General features: G+C 37.9%; 1 protein-coding gene and 1 pseudogene across 1 annotated transcript in view; both read left to right on the top strand.

Annotated features, from left to right (window-relative positions):
• LOC138378802 (zinc finger protein 91-like) overlaps positions 1-27,242 on the top strand; it is a 333,199-nt gene that overhangs the window by 197,592 nt on the left and 108,365 nt on the right. The gene's annotated exons all lie outside the window — the stretch shown is intronic.
• Positions 5,392-7,663, top strand: LOC138377823 (forkhead box protein K2 pseudogene; annotated as a pseudogene).

Raw genomic sequence — 27,242 nt, 5'->3', positions numbered from 1 at the left:
CTTCTCCAAGTCAAGGTCTGATTAATGGTTTAAACAAATTTTCTACATAGCCATTTTTAAGAATGTCTTCAGATGAAAAACATACCATTCTTATGTTGTCTTAAAAGATCAATTATGTTGTGCTTTATACAAAACGTGGCATGTCCATGCCATCACCTGCAAAGCCTCTGGGAACAAAGACTTGAACATCCAGTGACAGGAATATGCCCAAGGATCACTTCAGACAGAAAAATGTTTGTCAGAGTACAGGTAATAGGGGACCCAATTAAAACACAAGTAGGGTTGAACACACAGAAATACATTTACCTTTGCATGAGCGTAAATGATTCATTTTGAGTCAATTTTGTACAGGTTTGTGCTAGGAGTCCAGCTTCATTCTTTCTGCATGGTTGATATCCAGTTTTTCTAGCACTATTTGTTGACAACTCTTCCCCTCTCCCACTGAAATGCATCTACACCCTTGTTCACAATCGTTAGCTCAGGCTCCCTAGGGGACCCGCTGTGACCCTTGCTCTGGTGGCAGGATGTTGCTGCTGCCTCTTTGCGCCACAGTGGACTCACATAGCTAGTGTCCAGATGGAATATAGTGAAAAATACAAAAGGACAAAATTATAAAACCTGCCAAATACCTCTCCGAATTGGAAAAGAGCCTCTTGCTTGCTTTAGTAGAAAATTCCGAATATGTGCTGGAACGTAAGTAAAGTGATGCGATATAGGAAATACTGCCCTCAAGCGACGCACCTGGCCAGTGCTTGCCACCCATGCAACTCTTAGCTGAATGCAAGGAGCGTGCCATGGCGGTTTTCCACACAGCTGAAGTGCTGGAGAACTTCAAGCCTGGCACCCAAACAATTACAGGCTGTGAAAGGAAACAGAAAGTGAAGCACAGTGTCAGCCCACTTCTGAGTACCCACATCCTGGGGAAGGAGAAGATTGCCAACACGATGCCCTTGAGCAGCTCTACTTCCTGCAGAGTCAGGGATGGGGGGAGGAAGAGGCCGAATACCGCCCCATGCTGCAGCCCAGAATCATTTACTGCTTCTTATAGAGAACTGTGCAATGACGAGAAAGAGTTCCTTGCTTCCCAGTATGTGAGGGGACTGCTCCACCTGTTATTCAGCTGTCAGAATAACTTCCAATAAAAACTACAGGAGCAAAATTTCCCAGAAAGGTGCCTTTAAAAAGATGCGTGAGGAAGAACCCCATCAACCAATTTCCATCTTACAACTGATACAAATGAATGAGGTGCAGGTGGCCAAAATACAGCAGGTAGAGCCAGAGTGTGAGATGGCAGAGGAGGCACACAGGATAAAAAATAGAAGTTCTCAATAAAAAGATGCATTGGGAAAGGAAACGATGAACTTTTACAGGGGAATGATAGCCTGTTTCCTCATTTAACCAGCCCTTTCCCAATTCACTCTAAGACTTTGGAGGTGCCTCTTTTCTAAGTAACCTGTTGGCAAAGAAACTCTGGAACATGAACTAGCAGTCAGTAACCTGGAACAGAGCTACAGCCAGGCAAATTAGAGTGGTGTAGTCTCTTATTTAAGAATACATTCACGTAAACACCTGCACCCTATGTACCCCTTAAATGGTAAAGAAGCTCTTAGTCTTCTGAAAATTATCACCGAGTATTATTATTCTGAAAGTAATGTTTCTTAATTAGAATTCGTACAGGAACCACGGGTATTTTTGTATTTTTTAAATCAAATGCAAGTGTGACTATAAAAAAAATCAACTGACAATAATTATATGGGTTTATTTGTGGACTCTCAGTTGTATTCCATATATTTACTTTTCTACCCATTTGCCATTACCACAGTTTTGATTCTGCAGTTTTGTAATATATTTTAAAACTGGAAAGTGTGAGTTCTCATACATTTTTCTATTTTTCGTGGTTTTTTTTTTTTTTGGCTATTAGGTGGACAATTCCATATGTATTTGAGAATATACTTTCCCACTTCTGAAAAGACAGGCACTTTTTAAAATAGGGAATACATTGACTATATAGATCACTTTGTGGAGTATTGCCATCTTAACAATATGAATTTTTTAATCCATGAACACTGGGTGCAATTTCATTTATTAGGCTATTCTTTAAGTTTTAGAAATATTTGTAATTTTCAGCATTCAATTATTTCACCTCCTTGATTAAAATTATTCCTTAGTTCAAGAGTATTTTCTATTCTGTGGAATTGTTTTCTTAATTTTTGCTTCAGGTTGATTATTGCTGGTATATGGAAACATCATGGATCTTTGTATGTTAATTTTGAGTCCTACAATTCTATTTAATTGTTCATTAGCTCTGATAAATTTTTAGGGATTATTTGAGTTTTTCTAAAGCCAGTATCATGCCATATGTAAATATCAAGAATTTAACTTTTTCTTTCTCAATTTGAATGGGTTTTATTATTTTTCCTGCCTAATTTACCTGATTATGTCTTCTAGTGCAATGTTGAATAAAGTGGAGAAAAGTGAGCATCCTTCTCTTGTTCCCAATCTTAGCTGGTGTGGAGAAATTTTAGCCTTTACCCATTGACTTGTTAATTTTTTTTAATAAATGCTCTTTTTCCAATTTCTAGTTTGTTGACTGCTTTGATCAAAAATGGTTTTTTTTTGTATACCATGGAGTACTACTCAGTGATAAGAAACAATGGTGATATAGCACTTCTTGTATTTTCCTGGATAGAGTTGGAACTCATTCTACTAAGTGAAGTATTCCAAGAATGGAGAAATAAGCATCACATGTACTCACCATCATCAGCTCTGCACTGATCATCACCTAAGCACACATTCAGGAATAACATCGATCCGGTGTCAGGCAGATGTGGGTGGGGGAGTGAATGGATGTATACAAACATAATAAGTGCGATGCGCACTGTCTAGGGGATGGACACGTTTGAAGCTCTGACTCGGGGAGGGGGGGAGGCAAGGGCAATATACATAACCTAAACTTTTCTACCCCCACAATATGCTGAAGTAATAATAATAATAAATGTGTATACACACACACACATATACATACACACACCTCTTCATATAACAGAATGGATTCAAAGTAGATTTGCCAGGTGTCAATAAAAAAAAAGAAAAAGGTGTGTTTTTTTTGTTTTTCTTTTTAATTTTTAGAGAGAAGTTCTCACTATGTTGCCCTGGCTGGAGTGCAGTGGCTTCACAGGCACAAGGTAGAGAGCACTGCAGCCTTCAACTCCCCTAGACCCAAGTAATCCTCCTGTCTCAGCCACCTGGGTAGCAGGGACTACAGGTATGTGCAACCATACTTGCTAAGAGATTTTGTTGTTATTTAAATGTTTTTTCTGCATTTGCTGATTTGCTGTGTGTGTTTTCCTCCTCAGTTCTACTATTGTGTTATTAAATTAATTGATTTTCTTATATTGAATTAATCTTGCATTCCTGAAATAATTCCACTTGCTTTTTGTGTATTATCCTTTAAATATACTGTTTGATTCAATTAGCTAGTATTTTGTTCAGGCTCTTTTGCATCTATGACCGTAAGGAATATTGATCTCTAATTTTCTTTTGGTGTCTTTATCTGTATTTTAGATCAGGGTAATTCTGGCTCCACAGAATATATTTGGAAGTGACCTTACCTCTTCTATTTTTTGTAAGAGTCTGAGGAGGATTTTAAAAAATTCTGAAATATTTGGTAGACTTAACCAGGAAAGCCATCTAGTACTGTTTTTCTTTGTTGGGAGTTGCTTTAATATATTTGATTGATTTCTTTTTCTGATTTAGCCTCTTTATATTTTATAGGTTTGTTCCTATTTTCTGTTTCATCATCAGTCACTTTCAGTAATGTATGTGTTTATAGAAGTTTGTTCATTTCATTCAGGTTATCTCTTTGTGCAATGGCTGATATCATTCTTCTATAATCCATTTGATTTCTGTAAGGTATTTATTAGTGTCTCCACTTTCATTTATAATTGTAAATATTCATATCCTCTCATATATTCTTGGTCAGTGTACCTACATATTTATCAATTTTCTTAATCCTATGGGAGAACTAACTTTTAGTTTTGTTCATTTTCTCTAATGTTTTTCTCCTCTCAATTTTATTTGTCTTCACTGTAATATTTATTAGTCCTTTGTTCTATTAGGCTTGGGTTTCATTTGACTTTATTTTTCTAAGTCCTTCTATTGTAATATAGGTTTATTTAAGACATTTGTTCTTGTTTCATATAGGCATTCACTGCTTTAACCATCCCTCTAAGCACTGCATTCACTGAATATATGTTCTGTTATATTGTGTTTTCATTTTTATGTCCCTCTCAGTATTTTCCAATTTCTTTTGTATTATCTTCTTTGTTTCATTGATTGCTTATGACTGTGCTGTTTAATTTCCTATTTACGAAGTTTGCATTTTTCCTTTTGTTTTTGATGACTGGCTTCATTCTATTGTGATCAGAGAAGATACTTGTTATAACTTCCATCTTTTTACATTTCTTATCACTTATTTTCTGCTTAATATGTGGTCTAACCTGGAGAATTTTCCATCTGGGCTTGATAGAAATGTGCATTATGCTCTGTGGAGGAATTTCTTTATGTCTGCTCTATTTGGCTGGTTTATAGCACTTTTCAAATCTTCCTTTCCTTACCGATCTTCTGTCCAGATCATCTATCCATTAAAGAAAATGGGGTATTAAAGTTTCCAACCTGTATTGTAGAATGATTTCTCCTCTCCATTTTGTCAATACTTGTCTCATATATTTTGGCGTTCTGTTGCCTGGTGCATAAATGTTTGTAATTGTATCTTTTTGATGAATCAATTGTTTTTTCAATAAATAATGGCCTGTATCTTTTATAAAAGGTTTTGGGTTAGAGTTTATTTTGTCTGATTATAACATAGACACCTAATGTTGCATGGAATATGTTTTTCTATCCTTTCACTTTCAACATATATACATATATATATCTTTGAATATAAAATATAGCTTTTGTAGATAACACATACTTGGATCATTTTGTTGCTTGTTGTTTAAAATGTATTCCTCCAGTTTCTTCCTTTCATTGTAGACTTTCATACGTTTACACTTAATTAATTACTGATAAGGGGGAACTTATCTATGCTATTTTACTATTTGTTTCCTGTGTACCTCTTACCTTTTTTTTCTTTATTCCCTCCATCAATTCCTTCTTTGCATTCAATAAAGTTTTGTAGGGTACTATTTTGATTTCCTTCTCATTGGCTTTTATTTGTATTCTGTTGAAATTTCTTAGTGGTTTATATGTGCTTGAATTTAACATTATCAATTTATTAAATCAAGTTTGAGGCCACTAGCCGTTGCTAATTGGCTGGCTCCCTGGCAAACTGGAGGCCTCTGCTCTGGCTCGTAGCTCCCAGTGAGTGGCGGTGGACTCCTACTCAGGCCGATGGCAGTGGCTTCAGCAGCGCCCCCTCATGGGCGGCGGGGCCAGGGGTGGTGGTCCTGGCCAGGCTGCGGGGAAGTGGCGCAGCTGGAGGGCTGCCAATTCGAGTACCTAATTACCAAGCACTCGGCGACCATCAAGTGCATCTCGTCGCAGGGCTCAGTGGATGTGAGCATGGGCCACTCGAGCTTCATCTCCCAGTGCCACCTCGAGATCTTGATGACCCCGAGCGGCAGCGCTGGCCATGACTGGACAGCCCTGGACCCACCACCTGCACAGCCCAGGTGTAAAGTGGCGATTTCCAGTTGCATTGCCTTGGCCAGAGCAGTGTGTTTGTGGACAGGTGTTCCAGAGGCACCGGGTGCCGCTGCTGCAGCTACCAAGCTTCATGCACCAGGTTTTCAAGCACAGACTTCAAACCAACTTTCCCTTCCCTATCCAGCCAGAAGAGGAAGAAGCAAGAAGCGCCTGAGTCCCCAGCGAAGGCTGTGCAGCCGCACCTCTCGCCTCTGACCGTCAACATTCCAAACACCATGGCCCACTTCATCATCTCCCTTCCCTCCCCAGCAGGAACTATCAGTGCTGCCAACTCCTGCCCATCCAGCCCCCAGGAAGTGGAGTCTTCAGGTTTCAAAATGGGGCCACTGATGCCATCCGACCTCAATTTAGTGGCTGAAAACTTGCACCCAGAAAATGAAAAGGAAGTTTCTGGTGGAGGAAGCCCAAAGGATGATTCAAAGCCACCTTATTCCTATGCACAATAGTATAAGCAATTACAATGGCTCCTGGTAAACAATTCATCCTAAATGGAATTTATATGGACATCATTAAAAATTATCCATACTACAAGACTGACAAGGAGTGGCAGAATTGAGTTCCCGACAATCTCTGTCTGAATTGTTATTTCATCCAAGTACCACATTCCCAGGAAGAACCAGGCAAAGGCTCATTCTGGAAGGTAGAGATCCTGCCTCTGAAAGCAAATTAACAGAGTAGGCTTTTAGCCTAGGAGTGTACCTTGCTTTAGAACCTCTCTGTGACCACTCTCTTCTAGGAGCCTCTCCCAGTCTCGCTGGAGTAGTGTCTGCTCACTGCAGTGGCCCCAGAGCCCTGAGAGCCTGTGGAGGGAAGCCTTGCCGGCCCATTGGGAGCCTGAGCCTGGCAACTCACACCCCAGACTTGCCATCATGCAAGAAGCCTGGGTTGCCCAAAGCTCACCAGAGTCACCTCTGTCCAGCCAGCTGGTCTTAATCACCATTCAGTGGCAGCTACTACAGGTGGCTAAGCCTGCTGCCTACACTGCTGCCACCCTAGTGACCACTGCAAGGTGGTGACCTAGTGACCTTCCAGCCACCCTTCGTGCAGACAGTTCACGTCTTCCACTAGATACCAGCAGTGTCAGTCACCAGCGTGGCTGGACTGGCCCCAGCAAACACCTACACTGTCTCAGGACAAGCCATAGTCACTCAGGCAGCTGTGTTGGCCTCTGCTAGGGCCCAGCTGCAAGAGAATAGAAATCACAGGGAAGTAAAAGTAGAACCTGTTGCTGCAATTAGCCATGGCACATTAGGTGCTGCCAGCCAGATCCTTCAGATGTCACAGACCACCTCTGTCCAGATGGTCACTGTAGGAGTGTTATAGCAAGTGTTACAGTGTGTGGTTCCAAGGACAAACCAAGCTGCACACAGAGAATGAAGGTTTATTTAATGGCGGGCTCAGAGGGGAGTTATCACCAAGTTCTGAATCTGTATACTGGGTGTTTTCCACTTTTATTAGGTTGGGGTGCTCCAAGGGGTGGGGTCTCAGGAGGCCAATGCAACAGGTGAGCATGATTACAGAAGCCAGGTAATAGGTTAGTGTTAGATTGATGAGGATCTTCATTATCAGTACAACAGACACCTCTAGGTCAACACCAGCTACCAGTAAAAACTGTAACGCAAAATGGGACTCTTGTGGTACCAATCCCCACTGCGGTCCACTGCCAGGTGAACAATGCCACGAGGAGTCCTTTACACGTGTTGGAGACCCCCGCATCAGCATCTGCCAGGACAGCAACCAGCCTGGGCAGCCAGGGCTGAAGCGAATCAAAACAGAAGATGGCCAGAGCGTTGTCATCACCCTGAGTGTGGACACGTCATGGGCAGCTGTGAGGAAAAGGGTGTCTAAAACTAGCGACTGGGAAAGTTTTTCTTACTTTAAAATATCAATGTTGTGGTGCCAAAAGGGGACCTTGCCTCTCACCAATACTAGGAGTGCGCTCTCTCTCAGTGGGTAAAGGCCCTGCGTTTGGACTTCACCTCTCAGTACTGAAAATACAAAACCCAGGTGGCCTGAAAACTCCTTAATTTACAGACAGAAGTCACACTTGAACAAAAACCACACACAACAAAACCTGGTACTTGAGACAGTGTCTCTCCTGCTGAGCGCTCCCTGGGCTGCTGCCTTTGAGCGAAGGTTTTAACTACCAGTGAAAAACCACGGCCCTTCCTGGAGGACCAGGCATCTCCGTGTGAAGAGGGTGCAGCGTGGTCAGCGGTCAGGGGCAGGTGCCAGCGGACCTCCAGGGACTCGGCCGCCTGCAGAGACCAGGCAGGACCACCCTCCCATCCGCCCCTCATAATGGTCCTCACAGTACTCACCGCTGGTACTGGAAGGCAAGATGGTATTTTGTTGTTCACATGTGTAATTATATTCCGAAGTGCACTTTCTTTACACAATAATGAGGTTTGTGACATTTCATATCACTGCATTTCTACTCTGGAAATTTTGTAAATCATACAGGACCTTCATGTGGATTTCATTTGGGGAAAAGAAACAAAGTAGTTTTGTGTTTTTGTTGTTTTCAGCCTTTGGAATTATTTATTTACCTTGTTCAGGTGGAGCTAGTTTATGACACTTGCAGATTTTCCATGTTAGAGCAGTTGCTTGGTGAATTTAATCCACCTCCATTTCAGTGCGTAGGACAGAAGACTAATGCTGAGGCTGCATGTGACCGTGAGAATTCAGGGACAAGCTGGTGCTGGGAAAGAACTGCCCGGTCTCATCCGAGCTGCACTTAACTGTTCTCTTTCTTGCTGTTTTTTGTTGTTTGTTTCTTTGTGTTAACTTTGTCCCTGGCAAAATTTTCCATTCTAAGTAAAACCAGTCTCCTAAGTATTGTGTATTTAAAACAACAGAGCCATTACCACTACATTTTGGGGGAAACTCAGTCTCTTATCACAAGCATTTTCAAACAAAGATCACAGATTTCTCCATAGTGTGTTATTGCAGGTTTAGTCGCCAGCTCAAGGCATCATCTGACCAGCTGTCTTCTCAGTTATATTGCACTTGTCCCCACTCCAGGCGGGAGCAGCCATGCCAATGGAGCGGGAGCTGAATGTTAATTCTAGGGTCTAAGCAAGCACCCTGTGATTAAGCACTGGAAACATTTAGGTTGTTTTCTGATTTGCAGTAAGAAACTTCCCTGACCTTTCAGAACTGAATTCAAAACTAAGGCTGACTTATCTCCTACCAAAATTGAAAAGGAGAGGAAAGGAAACAAGTGAGAGAATGAGAAGTTCCAACCTCCCCCCACCCCCAGCCTCAGCCCAGACTCCAGAGGAACAAAACGTTCTCCTTTCCAGACCTTTCCAGAGTGTTCTAGGGATTAGTACAGAGCATCAGTGCAAATAGAAAGAGGATGTTAGCGTTATTTTGAATTTTTGGTGTCATTATCATAATGTTATTTATTTAAATGTAGTAATTTTGGTATTTAAATTTTTTAAAGAGAGGAAAAAAAATACTTGTATCTTCCTGGTGGAATGAAATGGCTCAGAATGGTAAATTTAGGCAATTTTAGGAATGTTTATTAGTTACATAAAGACAAAATGTGATTTAAAAGATCTAGGTTGATTAGATACCAACTTGGCATTGGTAGCATGCAAAAGCTCTGCTTCTTACACATCCACCTTAGCTTATTGTTGCACAAGTGACATTGTCATTCACGGTGTGCCTATTAACATGAATTTATAAATATTCATGTTTGTCTTTTAAATAATATAGGAAATGAAAAAAAAAGACTAGTTATAAGCCAAAATTCAATAGTATAGGCTATTATATTTACCTTGCAGTTTATTTCTCTGTTCGTCATATTACTTTGAGTTTCTGTCTAGTGTCCTTTCATTTCTGGCCAGAGGACTCCCTTCAGCATTCCTTGTAGGGCAGGTCTACTAGCAAACAACCTCCTAAGTTTTATCCATCTTTGAATATCTCAATAGCTTTTTTTCATTTATGAAAAAGGAAAGCTTTATTGGATATAAAATTCTATATTGATATATATTTTTTTCTTTCAGCACTTTACAAATGATATTCACTCCCTTCAGACCTTGTTTCTGATGAAAAATATGCTGTTAATCTCATTGAGAATAATTTGTATAGGATGATTCTCTTCTGTCTAGCTGCTTTCAAAATTCTGACTTTCTACAATTTGATGATCATGTGCGTTGGTATGAATATGTGTTTATTCTCTTGGAGTTTCTTGAACTACTTGATGTACATATTTTCTTATTTAAAATATGATATTGTCTGTAATATATTAACAGCCTTAAAACAATTAGCTTAAGTTCAAAGAAATTTGGCATTTCTAGTATTTTTGTTACTGATTTTCTAAGTAAATTATATTTAGGTAAAGAAAGTACACTCTAATCAATTTAAATCATTTGGAATTTTTTAAGGCTTACTCTGCCATTCATCATATGCTCAATTTTGGTGAAATTTCCATGTACATTCAAAAAGATTGGATTGTTCAAGGGTGCAATAAAAATATATATAATATATATTTATGTTTTATATTGATTAAATGTATTTGATATATTAAAGTATACATGTATTTATGATAATATATTAAATATATTTTAATGTCTATTTAACAAGTATTTAATATACTTGTAGAAGTACTAATAAAAAATCTTCCATCACAGAAAATCCCAGAACCTGATGGCTTCACTGCTGAATTATACAAAAGATTTTTAAAAATTAATACAATCCTATTGTAATTATTTCAAAAAATCAAGGAAGAAGAATACATTCAAACTCATCCTATGAAGCCAGTATTACCTGATACCAAAATTAGACAAAGACACCACAACAACAATGACAGACCAATGTCTCTGATAAACATAGGTGCATTATTCTCAACAAAATATTAGCAAACTGAATTCAACACATGGAAAAGGTCATTCATCATGATCACGTTGAAAACAGCCCAGAGATGTATTTTTTTTTTCACTGAAGCTAACTCTCCTATCAATGCAGTCAATTCCATCCCACTTCTGCAGATCACTGTTCCAACAATTACCTCTCTTTGAACACTTTCCCCCTCTCTGCCAGAGATTTTCCCCAAGATGAATGTGTCCCCTTTGTTCCCATCCCATTCCCCACAACTCCCGAGATGTTCCACTCATTTGCTCACAGAATCATGCTCTGGTTCCAGCTTCTCATCTCCTGTCTCTTCTTAATCCACTCCATCTGCCCCCTGTCACTGTCACTCTCCTGAGACTCCTCTTGCCAATGTCTCTCGTGTCTTCACACTTCTAAAGCAGAGCTCTTTTTCCAAACACACAACTCCCCACATCTGCCCTAATAATGGAAAGGGCATTGCCATTGACTAGTTGCTGGGGCAAATACCTACATGAGTTACCCTGATCCAACCTGTGAGCAATTCCTCCATCAGGAGTCTGTCCGCTTTTCATTCTGAGCCACCATTTGTCACTGCTCAGTTTTATCACCAGACTTTCTTCCTAACCCTCTTCTCTGCCTACATTCTGACTCCCAACTATGGTCTACTCTCCCCTGAGCAGTCAGCATAACCTCTTAAATTAAGGCACTGCACTCCCCTGCTCAAGATCTACCAAAAGTTACCATCAAACTGGATTAAAAACCAAACTTCTTCCCATGCCCTGAAAGCCACAAGGCCCTGTGAGCTACGGCAGGGCTTCCCAACCTATAGTGAATTGTATAATTATTTTTTTATATATTACAATGTAATAATAACAGAAATAAAGTACACAATAAATGTAATGCATTTGAATCATCCCAATACCATCATGCCCCCACCCCCACAGTCCATGGAAAAATAGTCTTCCATGAAAATGGTCCCTGGTGCCAATAAGTCTGGGGACCACTGAGCTACAGCCTTGCCCATGTAACCTCCTCTCCTCCTTCTTTCCCTGATTCCTCACTCTGACCCCACTGGCCACCTTGCTGTTTGTTCCTTGAACACACATGAAACACATTCCTGTCTCAGAGTCTTGGCACTCTTTCCACCGGGTGTAATGCCGGAGCTCCTTACCTTCCTCACTTTGGTCAGGTCACTGTTCAAATGTGGCCTATCAGGAGAGGCTCTTTCTGATGATTTTACCTAAAATAGTGAGCACCTCCAATCACTGTATCTCGTTCTCTGCTTTGTCTTCTTGGTATTTCCCACCACCTGGGATATTTGTATACCTGAAAAAATACTTAATGTCTTCCTCACTAGATCATCAGCTCATAAAGGCAAGAACTTTGTTCCACCTGTGCTCTCCTCTATCCCATCACTTAGCAACTTCTTGGCAGCATTAGCATTATGACCATAGCCTCTCTTATCTTGTCGCCTTTTATCTTATGTCTCCTAGTTTTCCTCCTCCCATTCTACCTGCCCCTCTGGGGACTTGTCCTTAAATTATGATAGTCCTTACAGATCTATGCTCTGTCCTTTTATTCTATAGACTTTCTCTACATGTGAACAGCTACTCTTACTCTTCATTCCTTACCGCTAGCTCAGATTCCTGCTCCAGTCCCATATATCTAAATGGTGACTACACAGGACCCCTCTGCTATTTCATAGGCACATCAAGCTTCCCTTGTTTGCAATGAACTTCCCCGTCTCCCAACCCAGCTCTCCCTCCTGCATGGCTTATCTCTCCGCATGTGGAAGCACCACCCATGCTTCTCTCCAGCAGGTGCTAAGTGTCCCCAAATGGCTTGCAGCTTCATGGAAAGGCCTGTGTCTGATCCAGTGCCCATTGAGGGGTTTCTATTCAAGTGCACAGCAGAAGCCTCCTCTCCTAAACCCTTGCTGGATGCTACAGGAGTAGGTACTGACCTAAGTATTCTGTCCCTCTGGGTCATGCAGTTTGACTTCTCTTTACAGGTTTGCTGTGGGGAGGAGAAAAACAATCCCAAGTACTTGAATAGGATTTGTCATTCCAAATGATGAATACTTAACACAGGAATTCTGCATAAATGATGCAACTGTCAGGACACAGCTATAGTTACCAAGCTAACTGGCAAAGTGTTTGTCCAAGTTCTACTTGTACCATATTCCTGGGCAACTTCCTGAGCAGGCAAAAGAAGTCATCAGGAAAAGATTAACACCCATGATCCAAGGAACAAACACTTTAAGGAAGGAGTTCTCAGTCACAACACACATCAGAATGCCTGGGGAATATAGTCTGTGACTCAGTTTATACCTACACTCTACTCAGTCTCTGCCTATGGAGCAGATGGTTTTATTACTGCTCCCCATCCCCGCAGCATGCTGTGTGTGCGTGTGTGTGTGTGTGCACTGCAGGTTCATTTGGGCAATGGGTTGTTGGGGGAGAATCCAGAAATCTCTCTTGCTGTAATTTTTATTTTTTTTATTTCAGCTTATTATGGGGGTACAAAAGCTCAGGTTATATATATTGCCCTTGCCCCCCCATCCCCCTGAGTCAGAGCTTCAAGTGTGTCCATTCCCCAGACAGTGCGCATCACACTCATCATGTAGGCATACACCCATCCCCTCTCCCCACCCCCCACCTCTGTCGGATACCCAATTGGTGTTATTCCCAAATGTGCACTTAGGTGATGATCAGGGAAACCAGCTTGCTGGTGAGTACATGTGGTGATTATTTTTCCATTCTTGGGATACTTCACTTAATAGAATGGGTTCCAACTCTCTCTAGGAAAACAAAAGGGATTCTATATCACTGTTATTTCTTATAGCTGAGTAATACTCCGTGGCATTTATCTTGCTGTACTTAATAGCAATTGTTTTGTGATGAGAAAAACAATGGCAATATCTTAAACCATAATGATTATTAAACTCGTACGCATGTATTTACTTTCCTTTGATAGATTTTTTTTCTTAAAATTCAGATGTTAATTTCAGGAATCTACTTTTATTTCTAAAGATGCTTTATAAATAAGAAATATCTTACAAAACCTATCAATGCACCTGGAGCTGTTAGCTTTGTGTCACTGAAAAAATATGAACATATGTGTAAATAAGTTTGGTTCAGGATCATCTCTGAAATATTCCTCCAGAATATTTCCTCACAGAAAGAAGAAAAGATGCAATATAAGAATCTATTGAAGAAAAAAATTTAAGTACTCTTAATAGATCAGTTTTCACATTTCTGCCCTTGTATCTCTTAGAATGATTTTCGTTGGGTGACATGTCTTTTAGGCTTTTAAATATAAACACTGAGAACTTAAATACTATAATGGTTCATTGCTCATCACCATTCATTGGAAATTGGCATTAGACATGCCCAAGAAATTGGCACTGAGCATGCTCAGAAAATTTTTATGTTCCTTTCTACTTCCTCCTGACAGAACCTATGGAAATTTAAGGTATTTTTAGGCTCAAAGTCTTATATGATCATATGTCATGCTTATCTGCAATAAACTTTGAAAAAAACATTTTTAGTTTCCTGTAAACACCAGGCTCTAAGCCTGCACTGTCCAGTACAATTGTCACTAGGCACATGTGTCTACTGAGCACACAAAAGTGGTTACTATGTGCTGAGGAAATGAATTTTTAGTTTTCTTAATTTTAATAGATAAATTATTTTCTAATTCTTTTTATAGACGTAATTCATGTCAGGACTAGTGATAAATATTTATATTGTTTGATGCTGTTGAAACTTATCTTTCAAAAAGATACATTTTCTTGAATTTAGATGGTACATTTACTCACTTAGCTCAATAATTAAAGGAACCTACAAGTCAGTTCTTACTCTAGCATGTCCTTTTTACAGCACTCCTTTTATAAGATGATTATGTACCGCATGAGTTGGGGAAGAAGACTTAAAGAATGATGATTTTGATTTCAGTATGGTATAAACACAACTCTAGAAGAGAAACATATAGCCTCAAAAAAGTAATACTGTGAGTGGCTGTGACTTCTCATGGAAAAGTATCTATCTGCATCTCTGTAAATAACAATGTTCACTTACAAATTAATCCAGGAATTGTTAATATCTTAGTAAAATATCTGCTGGGAGTGAGGGGGAGTGGAGGGAGATGGGTAACCTTCAACAAAGCAAACAGCTTTACAAATTCTCCTCCTGGCTTCTGGCCTCCAGAGGGTTCCTGACCTCTTTTTACTCAGCACATCAATCCTGTTGTCTGGAGTCTTCTACAGTGACCTGCCAGAGTTGCCCTTAAGTATTGACCCTCCCTGACAGGTAATGGTAATAAACCAAATATAGTTTCACATCTCTAACCTTGTACTGGAACACCAAGAGCATTTTACAAAGCAGTAGTGTTGGGCAATAAAGTCTTTAGAACTTTATTGAATCTGAATATGAGATTCAGATATCCCAGGTTTTTCCTCACTTTAGTTCTATTATCATTTTATCATGGATTTCTTGTTTCTTTTAAGTAGTCTGAGTTAAAAACTTAAATGCTTTTTTTTTTATTTTAAGAGAACCGTCTTTGATGAACTTTAAAAGTTCATAAAACTAACATGAGCATTATTTTAAAGCACTCACTTAAACCAGTGATTCTATGATTGTGGTGTGCCAACCTCTGGAGATCCCCTAAACCCTTTTCCAGGAGGCCCATAAGGTCAAAACTGTTCTTATAAGAATGACAAGACATTGCCTGCTTATTCAATGACATTTGCAATGACTGTATAAAAGTATACATGGGTAAAACTGTTGGTTTCTCAGCATGAATCAAGGCAGTGGTACCAAGTTACACTAGTCATTCTATTCTTCACTCCTCCTTGCAGAAAAAAAAAAGCCTGCTTTATTTAAGAATGTCCTTTATGAATTAGTAAAAGTTAATGGTGTTATTAAATCTTGACCTTTTTAATATTTGGAATAAGTGAAATGTGCACTTAAAGCACTCCTGCATGCTGCAGCATGGCTGTGCTAAGCAAAAGTGCTTGTGATTAAATTCTGAGCTGGACAAGCCACTTTTTTCAGAGAACACCATTTTTGTTTGAAAGTACAACCGACTTTTATTCTCAGAAATGAACAAGGTGAGACTTTCACTTCAAGGAAAATAACAAGCATTTGTTGCCAATAATAAAACTCAAACTTTTAAGCAAAAAATAGTACTAAGATTACAGTAGAAGGAAAACTTATACCATCTACTGTGAACCTGACTGCTTTTCAATATGTAATGTTTTTATAAGATTGGTGCCAATAATAAAAAAAGCAAATCTTCCCTCCAACTGAGAGGAAAATATTCATTTATTGTGCAATATAGATTAATGAGTATTAATGTCACAAATGCATTCATATGCAAAACTCCATTGCAACTAAGGAACTAGGACTTGTGGAGTTTTGTTGTAGTATTAAAAAAAACCCACAATCATCTGAAAGCTTTAAAAATACACCTTTATCCCAACTATATATTTGCATGAGGCTAGGTCATCATCTTATTGTCTCTTCAAAACAAATTGCAAAGACAGATATGAGAATCCAGCTGTCTTCTAGTTAGCCAGACACTAGAGATTTGCAAAAAATGTAAATAAAACACACTTTTTACCAATGTTTTTGTTGCAGAAGAAGAGTTATTTTTGTGAAAAATATTATTTATGTTAACAATGTGGTTGTCAGTCATGGGTGATTTTGTCCCCCAGGGGACATTTTTTGTTGTCACAACCTGGGGGAAGTTACTGCTGGCTCCTAGTGGTGCTTCTAAACATTCTACAATGCACAGGACACATTCCACAATAAAGAATTATCTAGCTGAAAATATCAAGGATCCCAAGGTTCAGAAAGCTAAATTAAGCATATTTTTTAATTCTCAATTTTAATTTCTAATACAGTAAATACCAATATAATTGACATGAAAAACTTACTGTTTGTGATCCTCAATAATTTAAGCAATAAAAGAATCTTAAGGACCAACAAAGCTGCAAATGGTTTGCTTCAGTACTCTAGTAAGAACACTACAGCCTATGTCTATAGTTATGACCTACTACTAAACTTGATATCATGCAAAGTAATTAGCTGGAAAAACAAGACAGCTTAAAAATTTCACCTGTTATTTATGTGGTAATGTATTACTAAAGTCACAATGTGGAGGAAAAAAATATTTTTAACCACATATTTTATCATTTGTTATGTCTGAAGACAATTTTTAAAAAGTGGTAGGGGGAACATTCCCAGGGGCTCTACAATTCTCTATTTTAAAACAGTACCATGTGGGCACTTTCCCCTTTGTTTTAATTCTTTGGCTTTTAGCAAAAATAGGGGAGCCAACATGCTAAGCAATATGCTGTTAGAAGACAGGTTTCTGTTGATTATTGGAATATATTAATTATTACTTATTTTCCCTGTCATTTGCTCTTCTACTCATAGACTCTTTCATCCTGTGAAAGTTATATCTATTTGTACACATGCTTAAATTTAAATCATATAGCAATTTTGTTTATTTTAAATTGTTAGGCCTTGAATTTCAGTTGATTTAGTTCACTATCACTTACCTTCCTGTTTTCCATTTTAGCTCTAAAAGTAAATAATGAAAGAGCTTTATACCAAATAAAAACATTTAATGTCGTTTTTGCAATAATTATTGAAAAATTTGTTAGTAAATATAAGTGCGAAAATATAAGTGCAAAACCAATGACAGATATAGCTATCCCAAAACAAGCAGTGTTAACAGTGCAGCATAATACTGCACAGGATAATATTAAGGGTAGCCATTTCCCAAATATTTTAAATGAAATATTAATGAACAGAGAGAACTCACTCTGTTACTGTATTTCTGTTATCCACAGATGTTGTGTGTTAGAAAACAAAGGGTTCTCTTTGGTAAGTTATATGTTTCCATTTGCCCCCAATGTCTAAAATGAGGCTCAAAATAATTGAGGAAAGGCAAATCAGATTGTTAAAAGTAGGTCTATATACTGTTAGCACTTTTTAAAAAGCCTGTAACATTATTAGCATATAAGATGGACACTTTTATTAATATAATGCTTCCAGCAGTTTTGTCTCCAAATTGATTTCAAAATCACAGAATTTGAAGTTATAAGATGGAAAGGACCACCCAACCTCACAGGACATTTAACTCAACTCATTTTACAGGTAAGGAAACCAAGGCTTAAATCTGACCTGCCCAAAGTCCCACCGATAGGAACAGTGCATCCTCCTACATGCAAAGTAAGCAGCATTGTCCCTCCTTTACTGCACACAGAAATTATCTGAAGAACTTTAAAAACAGCCTGACTTTCAACTTGAGGCATTCTGACTTAGTTGGCATCGGATATGACTTGGGCATCAGAATTATTTTAAAGTTCCCAGGTGATGCCAATGTCCAGCAAAGCTTGGGAATGATTGCTTTAGGGTTGAGATCAGAATCACCTGGGATGTTTTGCGCATGTAATTCTGCCTCACATTCTTCCCCATTTTCCTAAAGGGCTTGTGAGTGCCTAGACATGGAGGGAAGGTGGAGGTGAGAAGATGCATATTTGCAGATACGTATTTTGAAAAATGTTGCATAAGTGATTCTAACGTCTCACCTCTCCCACTGAGAACAAGCAATACTACCCCCTCACACGTTTTTCAAAATCTTTCCTAAAAGCCAATTTTTCCTATTAATTTTCTCAAGAAACCTTTCTTTCACCAACAGTGAATATGTCATATATCATTTCTAAAACTTAATGACAGCAAATTAAAACTTACTGTACTTCCAAAGGGAGACTTCTAAAAATTAGACTAAGTTAGGGAGGAAAAAAGCATAAAATGTACTTGTTTGAGCAAGGTTAATCTTTGAAACTACTTTTGTATTACATATGGAAACATCAGAATCATCTGAATTCAAAAAACGCTGGGACTCTAGCCAAAGTAGAGTGGTTTTTTACTCATAGATTTAGGGCCTTGTCTGAACAAAAGCATTTAGTGATTGCTTAATAAGGTACCAGAACCCACGACTTTGGGCAGAGTCAGGATCCGGTTTATCTGAAACACAATTTGATCATGACTATTGTTATAAATGAAAGAGGAAAGTGACATTATTATGAGTGTAAACTTGCAATTTTTAATTCAATGTAGCAGTTACAGATAATTAAATTAGCAAAAAACTAGTACATTAGAAACAAAATTAAGTTTATAAGCTAGTTATATTTTTAACTGTAAAAATGGGGATAAGGACATTGATATTCTAAAGTAGCATTTTCCAAACTGTGTTCTGAATATCAACACTTGTAATCCAATGTGTTAATAATGTTCAAAGGACAACCCAATGGGGCTTATTTTTGTTGTTAATGCCTTTTCAATAAACTTGAATGGTTCATCTTAGGGTGTTTTCAAAGTATATCTGTGATTGTGCACCTCAAAGGTGCTCATGCTTGATTAGGTATATATCAATGCAGATACATTTGGCTGCCAATGTAAGACAAGCTGTTCCTTCTTCCAAGAACAGTTTCCAAAGTAGTATGCATTACTTCAGGCTGATAACTCATAAAGAAATATTTTTTCTTCAGAAACTTCCAATAAATACCACCTCTCCTTTTCATTATGCTCAACATTATCGTAAGGTAAATGCATCACATAAAGAGCTACACTTTTTCTGGAATTGCTTATTTGGTAACTGGCTTTCCCTTCCTCTACGCAGTCTAAGATTAAAACAGAAATTGAAAATTCATATGTAGGCCCTTGAAATTAATATATAATTGATATCAATTTCTCAAACTGATCCCTGAAAAAGGACAGCCAAATGGCTGAAATGACTGAGGATGGCTGGGATGCTTTTAGTATAAGGGGGTCTGTCATCTGCCCTTGGGAACCTAGTTGTACTCACTATTTTACTGTTCTATGGTTAGGCTGGTTGACTGCGTTGTTTTCTGGAAACACCATTGAGCATGAGCTGTCCTTTCTTTTTTTTTATTTTTTTAATTTACTTTTATTTTTTATTTATTTATTTATTTATTTTTTTAATTTCAGCTTATTATGAGGGTACAAAAGTTCAGATTACCCTTTCTAATAAGCTGCCCTGGAGATACCTGAAGAAAAAAAAAAAAAAAAAAAACCAGAAGAAAATGTCACAGTAAGTTAAACCTATAAAAGTGTGGTTTTTTCTTTGGTTAAAATGTCAAGTGATAATGGTAGTAATATTCTCCAGGGAGTAGGGGGTTAGGGGAGGTAAACTCACAACTAATGGGCATGAACATGGTGAGTATTGTAGAGCAGAAGGGCATGCCTCTAAACCTCGGTTGGGTGAGGCAAAGACATAAAATGTAACCAGAGATATTTGCACTTCGGTGTTTATTGCAGCATTATTCACAATGGCTAAAATGTGGAATCAGCTTAAGTGTTTATCAAGGGATGAATGGATATGAAAGATGTGTATGTACACAATGGAGTGTTATTTAGCCATGAAAAGAAGGAAATTTTGTCATTTGTAGAAACACGGATGTATCTGGAGGACATTATTTTAAGTGAAATAAGCCAGGCACAGAAAGACAAATATTTCATTTTTACACTCCTATATGGGACCTAAAAATAATTGATCTCATGGAGGTAGTGAATAGAATGGTGTAGTGAATAGAATGGTCTTGGTAAGGGTGGCGGGAAGGAGTAATGAAGAGGTGTTGGTTAATGGGTAATACTGTTAAATATAAGGAAAAAGTTCTAGTGTTCAATAGTGCAATAGGGCAACTATAGTTAACAATAATTTATTATATTTCAAAATAGCTACAAGTCTTCAAATGTTCGCAACAGAAAGCAATGATAAATGTTTCAGGTGAATCATGTCCCAATTACCCTGATTTGATCATTATATGTTATATGCTTGTATCAAAATATAACATGTACTCCATGAATATGTACAATTATTATGTATCAATAAAAAAGTAAAGAAAATGTCAAGTGATGAAGCATTAAGACATTTCTTGGCCGGGCACGGTGGCTCACGCCTGTAATGCTAGCACTCTGGGAGGCCGAGGCGGGTGGATCGCTCGAGGTCAGGAGTTCAAGACCAGCCTGAGCAAGAGTGAGACCCTGTCTCTACTAAAAATAGAAAGAAATTATATGGACAACTAATATATATATATATATATATATATATATATATATATATATACAAAAAATTAGCCGGGCATGGTGGCGCATGCCTGTAGTCCCAGCTACTCGGGAGGCTGAGGCAGTAGGATCGCTTAAGCCCAGGAGTTTGAGGTTGCTGTGAGCTAGACTGATGCCACGGCACTCACGCTAGCCCGGGCAACAGAGTGAGACTCTGTCTAAAAAAAAAAAAAAAAAAAAAGACATTTCTTATACTTTATAAACTGCCTGTGTGGTATCTATGTGTGGCTCTATAGGAAACCCATTGTACGCTCTTAACTTCCACAGACAATGTTTGAAGAATGGGTGATAAAATGCTACCTTTGATATAATACCTATAGTCAAATCCAGCAAGAATCTATTTTGAGTTACATTTATAAATAATTTTAAAAGTTTAACATAAAAGTTCAGGCATAAGTGCAGGGACACAGACCAGTGGAACAGAACAGAAAATCCAGATATAAAACCATCCTCATGTAGCCATCTAAGCTTTGACAAAGCAGACAAAAACATACTTGTGGAAAAGAATCCTTATTCAATAAATGGTGCTGGGAAAACTGGATAGCCATATGTAGAAGACTGAAACAGGACCCATAGCTTTCACCTCTCACAAAAATCAAATCACGGTGGATAACAGACTTAAACCTTAGGAGTGAAACTATTGGAATTCTAGAAGAAAACGTGGGAAATACTCTTATAGACATTGGCCTAGGCAAGGAATTTATGAGGAAGACCCCAAAGGCAATCACAGCAACAACAAAAATAAATGGGACCTGATTAAATTAAAAAGCTTCTGCACAGCCAAAGAGACAGTCACGAGAGCAAACAGACAATCTACAGAATGGGAAAAAATATTCGCATGCTACACATCCGACAAAGGACTGATAACTAGCATCTATTCAGAACTCAGGAAAATCAGCAAGAAAAAATCAAACAGCCCTATCAAAAAGTGGGCAAAGGACATGAACACAATTTTTTCAAAAGAAGATTGAAGAATGGCCAACAAACATATGAAAAAATGCTTAACATCTCTAATCATCAGGGAAATGCAAATCAAAACCACAATGAGATATCACTTAACTCCACTGAGAATGGCCTTTATCAAAAAGTCCCCAAACAATAAATGTTGGCGTGAATGCGGAAAGACAGGAACACTCATACACTGCTGGTGGGACTGAAAACTAGTGCAATCTCTGTGGAAAGCAATATGGAGATACCTTAAACAGATTCAAGTAGATCTACTATTTGATCCAGCAATCGCATTATTGGGCATGTACTCAAAAGAACAAAAGACATTCTATAAAAAAGACACCTTCACCCAAATGTTTATAGCAGCACAATTCACAATCACATAGATGTGGGCACAACCCAAATGCCCATCACTACATGAGTGGATTAGTAAAATGTGGTACATGTATACCATGGAGTATTACTCAGCTATAAGAAATAACGGTGATATAAAATCTCTTATGTTCTCCTGGATAGAGTTGGAACCCATTCTACTAAGTGAAGTATCCCAAGAATGGAAAAATAAGCACCACATGTACTCACCAGAAAATTGTTTTCCCTGATAATCACCTAAGTGCACATTTGGGAATAACACCAATTGGGTGTCAGGCAGATATGGGGTGAGGGGAGGGGATGGGTGTATACCTACATAATGAGTGCGATGCGCACTGTCCGGGGAATGGACACACTTGAAGCTCTGACTCAGGGGTGGGGGGGGCATGGGCAATATACATAGCCTAAACTTTTGTACCCCCATAATATGCTGAAATAAAAAAAAGATTTCAGTGTTTTTTTCTTAAGCAATAAAAAACTGAGATTTTTAGTATTTATTTATTACACTAAAATGTAATGCCTTCAATGACATTGGGATAAGAGAAATTTATTGCAGTAAATTAAAGCCTAACATAAAGTTTACTAATTTGCTCACACTAAATGTATTAGTTCAGGAGACAGTGTGATGAAAGAAATGTTTTAGAGACACAGGCCCTTTGTGCCAGGGTTGCTCAATCACCAACAAATGAGGGGACTGTAGGTCTCCCTGGGGCTGTTATCTTAATGGAAGATAAAATTATTACTTTAAGACTCTCATAGCCAAAGAATGAAGGACAAAAACAACTTTTTTAGTTTAACTTTGACTTCATGTTTAAATAAGATTGCCATTATATTACTCAAATTAGAACTTTAGAGAAGAGCTTCCACTCATTTCAAAATTTTATTAATTTTATTCTATGAGCTATTTGACATACGTCATGGCACTTTCCTGCCTCACTCTTGCTGCTCTCTGGCTGGAATGCCTTTTCCTTCCTCCTTTCCCAGCAAACTGGACCCACCTACCTTCCAGGATACCTTTGCCAGCCTCCACACCACAAAACTCTTCCCTTTGTGTGCACTCATATGTTTATTTCACTACTTTTTACATGGTAACAGTTGCTTGCAGGACAGCTCCCTCATAAAAAACCAAGCTTCTGCATGGTAAGTGGGACTCTTACTCCTTCTACCTCCAGCTGCTGAGCACAGAATTTGGGAGAAATTAGTGCGAACAAGTGTTTGACAAATTATTATTTAAAATCAGTTACAATTTGGAAGATAAATCTTGCTACAGACACAAATTAGTGAGAATTTATCTGTAATGATATCAGAGGTTAGAACTAACTTTTTGAGCCCTGTAGAAAATAAACTATATTTAAAACACTTTATAAGTATCCACTTAGTTGCAAAGAATTCAACAGTCAAATAATGAAATATCCTAAACAATGTTAAGACAGCTCTCTTCCTTAAAAAATGAAGTTAGCAAAAAAATATCAGTGACTGAATAGTTGGAAGAAACAGCAGCATTCTTTAAAACCACACAGTACCAATGATTTTAATGCGTTAAAAAAAAACTAATTCAGGTGAGCCTTCTTTCCTCCTATTAATATGATAGTTTTTAACATGTTGTCACATTCTCCTATCAGTAGCCCCCACAAATACATGAAAGACAGGGCAGGGATCTACTTGTTGCATTTAAAAGTACACAGCATTTAAAACTTGCCAGTAACCGACAATAAGAAATATCCACACCATCTAACACCCTTTCGTTTGTTTCAGTTGTTTCTACTGCAAAATCACTTATTCCTTATTAATAAAAAGTCCCAGACTTATATTTTTGAGAAGTATTACTATTTGGAGGGCCGAATTCTCCTTTAAGATAGAAATGTTTTAATTCTATCTAACTCTTTTGTGTTTCTTAACCTATTCAGTTACTATGTACACATTAACTCTCTGTGTTAATATGTATACTTTTATAATCTCAAGAAACAAATTCAACATGAAAAATGAATACTAACTCATTTAAATACTTTCATTCCAAGTGGTGTAAAGTATCTTTTAAGGTCACTACTCTTAGGTGCTATATGGCATACCCTACACCATAACAAAAGTTAGTTGTTATGAAAAACATATACATGAGAATAAACAGAACAGAGAGGAATTGGACCAAAATGCAGACTAGATTGTAGAACTTGACCTGATGATTTCTCCAATATTTTTCCCTTAAGATTTTCTGTTATGAGTGTACATGGTTTGTCCCTGAAAATATTAATGCTAAAACCTTTAAAACTTTGAATTAGATGTGGCTTTTAGTGAATCAGCAACTTATGGTCTATTGGCTAGATCCAGCCAAAGAAATATTAAACACTTCCCCATCAGTCCAGCCTTACTCTAAACTCTGGCTTGAAGACAGAGGAATTATTCATTCCAGGAAAATGGCCATTTCTACTTGCTTGATTTTTTTCCCACAACCAGGCCATTCCCAAATTTCAAGATGATCAGAAAAAGATACATGTAAAAACTCTCTGCTAACAAGTACACAGCAAGAGACATACAGCAAGTGTGTGTAGTTTCAGCTACGCAAACGTTTCAATATCAAGAGCATCTCTTTGTCTCTTGAGATTAGAGGGTGGCAGAATTAAGTTTCTGAGCAAAGCAATTATAGCTTCTAACAGGTAATATTCTCCTCATCCTGCTTTAAAACTTGACAATTGCCCTTTATGGCTAAAGCTTTACCATTGTCATCTTACAATTGCAACAATCTATACTAACAAACTTAAGGATATAGAATGCAAATACTATAAACAAATTTAGGAAGATGTGGATGGGGGAGGGGATGGGTGTATGCACACATAATGTGTGCAGTGCGCACTGTCCGGGGAGGGGAAGGACACGTTTGAAGCTCTGATTCCGGGTGGGGGGTGCAAGGGCAATATACATAACCTAAACTTTTGTACCCCCACAATATGCTGAAAAAAGAATTAAAGAAGACTTAAAAAAATTAAACAGCAAAAACTCTACCAACAATTCAGTGTTCATAGGTATTATTTCAGGTAGTCACAAAATAGGGACAGAGAATTGCATTTTTCTTCAGTCAGCACAAATACCAAAATATAGAATTTTATAGTCTTTAACAGGAAAGGAAAGAGGGTACTTAATGGATTTAAAAAGTTGAATAGCAAAGACTAGAAAATAATACCTAGCAGTCACAACCCAAACCTTACCATAAAAGATCGAGTACCTGCTGAAATCCTGTCCCACCCACTGACTTTTTCCATTGTGCCTACTCTTTCTGACTTTAAACCAATTAAAAAAATAAAAGTGAACTAAACTTTTTCTCTGCCTTTATTTATAAGACAGACTTTGCATTTTTTTTAAAGATTTGATGACTTCTCATTCACTTAACGATATCTAACACTGTGCACTCTTGAAAAAAGCTCCATGTATGTTGCACAGTGATGGGACCATATGGCAGGGTGAAGAGTTGAAATTCAATTACTAAATGAGGGCTTAGTAGAAAAGTGTAATATGATTATTATAGGAATAACTAAAAATTGCCTGAACTAATATTATTACTTATATTGAATTTAAATTTAGATTTATACTTTCTTTTTTATTCTTTTTCTTTTTTTTTATTTCAGCTTATTATGGGGGTACAAAAGTTCAGGTTATATATATTGCCCTTGCCCCCCCATCCCCCTGAGTCAGAGCTTCAAGTGTGTCCATTCCCCAGACAGTGCGCATTACACTCATCAAGTAGGTATACACCCATCCCCTCCCCCCACCCACCACCTCTGTCCGATACCCAATTAGTGTTATTCCCAAATGTGCACTTAGGTGATGATCAGGGAAACCAATTTGCTGGTGAGTACATGTGGTGCTTATTTTTCCATTCTTGGGATACTTCACTTAATAGAAAAGGGTTCCAACTCCCTGCAGGAGAACAAAACACATTGTATATCACTGTTATTTCTTATAGCTGAGTAATACTCCATGGTATACATGTACCACATTTTACTGATCCACTCATGAATTGATGGGCATTTGGGTTGTTTCCACATCTTTGCAATTGTGAATTGTGCTACTATAAACCTTCGGGTGCAGGTATCTTTGTCATAGAATGTCTTTTGTTCTTTGGGGTAGATGCCGAGTAATGGGATTGCTGGATCGAATGGTAGGTCTACTTGAATCTGTTTAAGGTATCTCCATATTGTTTTCCACAGGGGTTGCACTAGTTTGCAGTCCCACCAGCAGTGCACGAGTGTTCCTGTTTCTCCGTATCCATGCCAACATGTATTGTTTTGGGACTTTTTGATAAAGGCTGTTCTCACTGGATTAAGTGATATCTCACTGTGGTTTTGATTTGCATTTCCCTGATGATTAGAGAGGTTGAGCATTTTTTCATATGTGTGTTAGCCATTCTTATATCTTCTTTTGAAAAATTTCTATTTATGTCCTTTGCCCACTTTTTGATAGGGTTGTTGCTCTTGAGTTGTCTAGCCAGAGGTGTGTCTATTTTGTTTGTCTTTTCAAAGAACAAACTTTTTGTTTTATTAATCTCCCTTATTGTTTTTTTGTTGTCCTTTTCATTTTGTTCTGATTTGATCTTAATAACTTCTCTCCTTCTGCTGGGTTTGGGGCTGGTCTGTTATTCTTTCTCCAGCTCTTTGAGTCTATTCATTAGGTTGTCTATTTATAAGTTTTCTGTCTTTTTGATATAGGAATTTATGGAAATGAATTTTCCTCTCAGGACTGGTTTAGCTATGTCCCACTGATTTTGATAAGTTGTGTCTGCTTTGTCATTTAATTCAAAGAATCTTTTGATTTCCATTTTGATTTCTTCATTTATAAAATAATCATTCAGGAGAAGGTTGTTTAACTTCCATGACTTTGAGTAGAAATGAGAATTTCTGTTAGGGTTAATGTCTACCTTTATTCCTCTGTGATCTGGGAAGATTCATGGTATAATTTCTATTTTTTTGAATTTTTTAAGACATGCTTTATGTCCTAGGATATGGTCAATCTTAGAGAATGTCCCATGAGCTGATGAGAAGAATGTATATTCAGTGGATTTTGGGTAGAATTTCCCGTAGATGTCAGTCAGACCCATTTGTTCTAGTATTGTATTTAAGTCCATTATTTCTTTGTTTATTTTCTGTTTTGAGGATCTGTCCTGTGCTGTCAGCTGGGTTTTGAAGTCTCCGGCTATTATGGTGTTGCTGTTTATCATTTGGTTTAGAT

Source organism: Eulemur rufifrons, chromosome 30, assembly GCF_041146395.1.
Source record: "Eulemur rufifrons isolate Redbay chromosome 30, OSU_ERuf_1, whole genome shotgun sequence".
NCBI lineage: Eukaryota > Metazoa > Chordata > Mammalia > Primates > Lemuridae > Eulemur > Eulemur rufifrons.
Note: the sequence above shows the minus strand (reverse complement) of the source record. Positions and strands in the feature narration are given on the sequence as shown.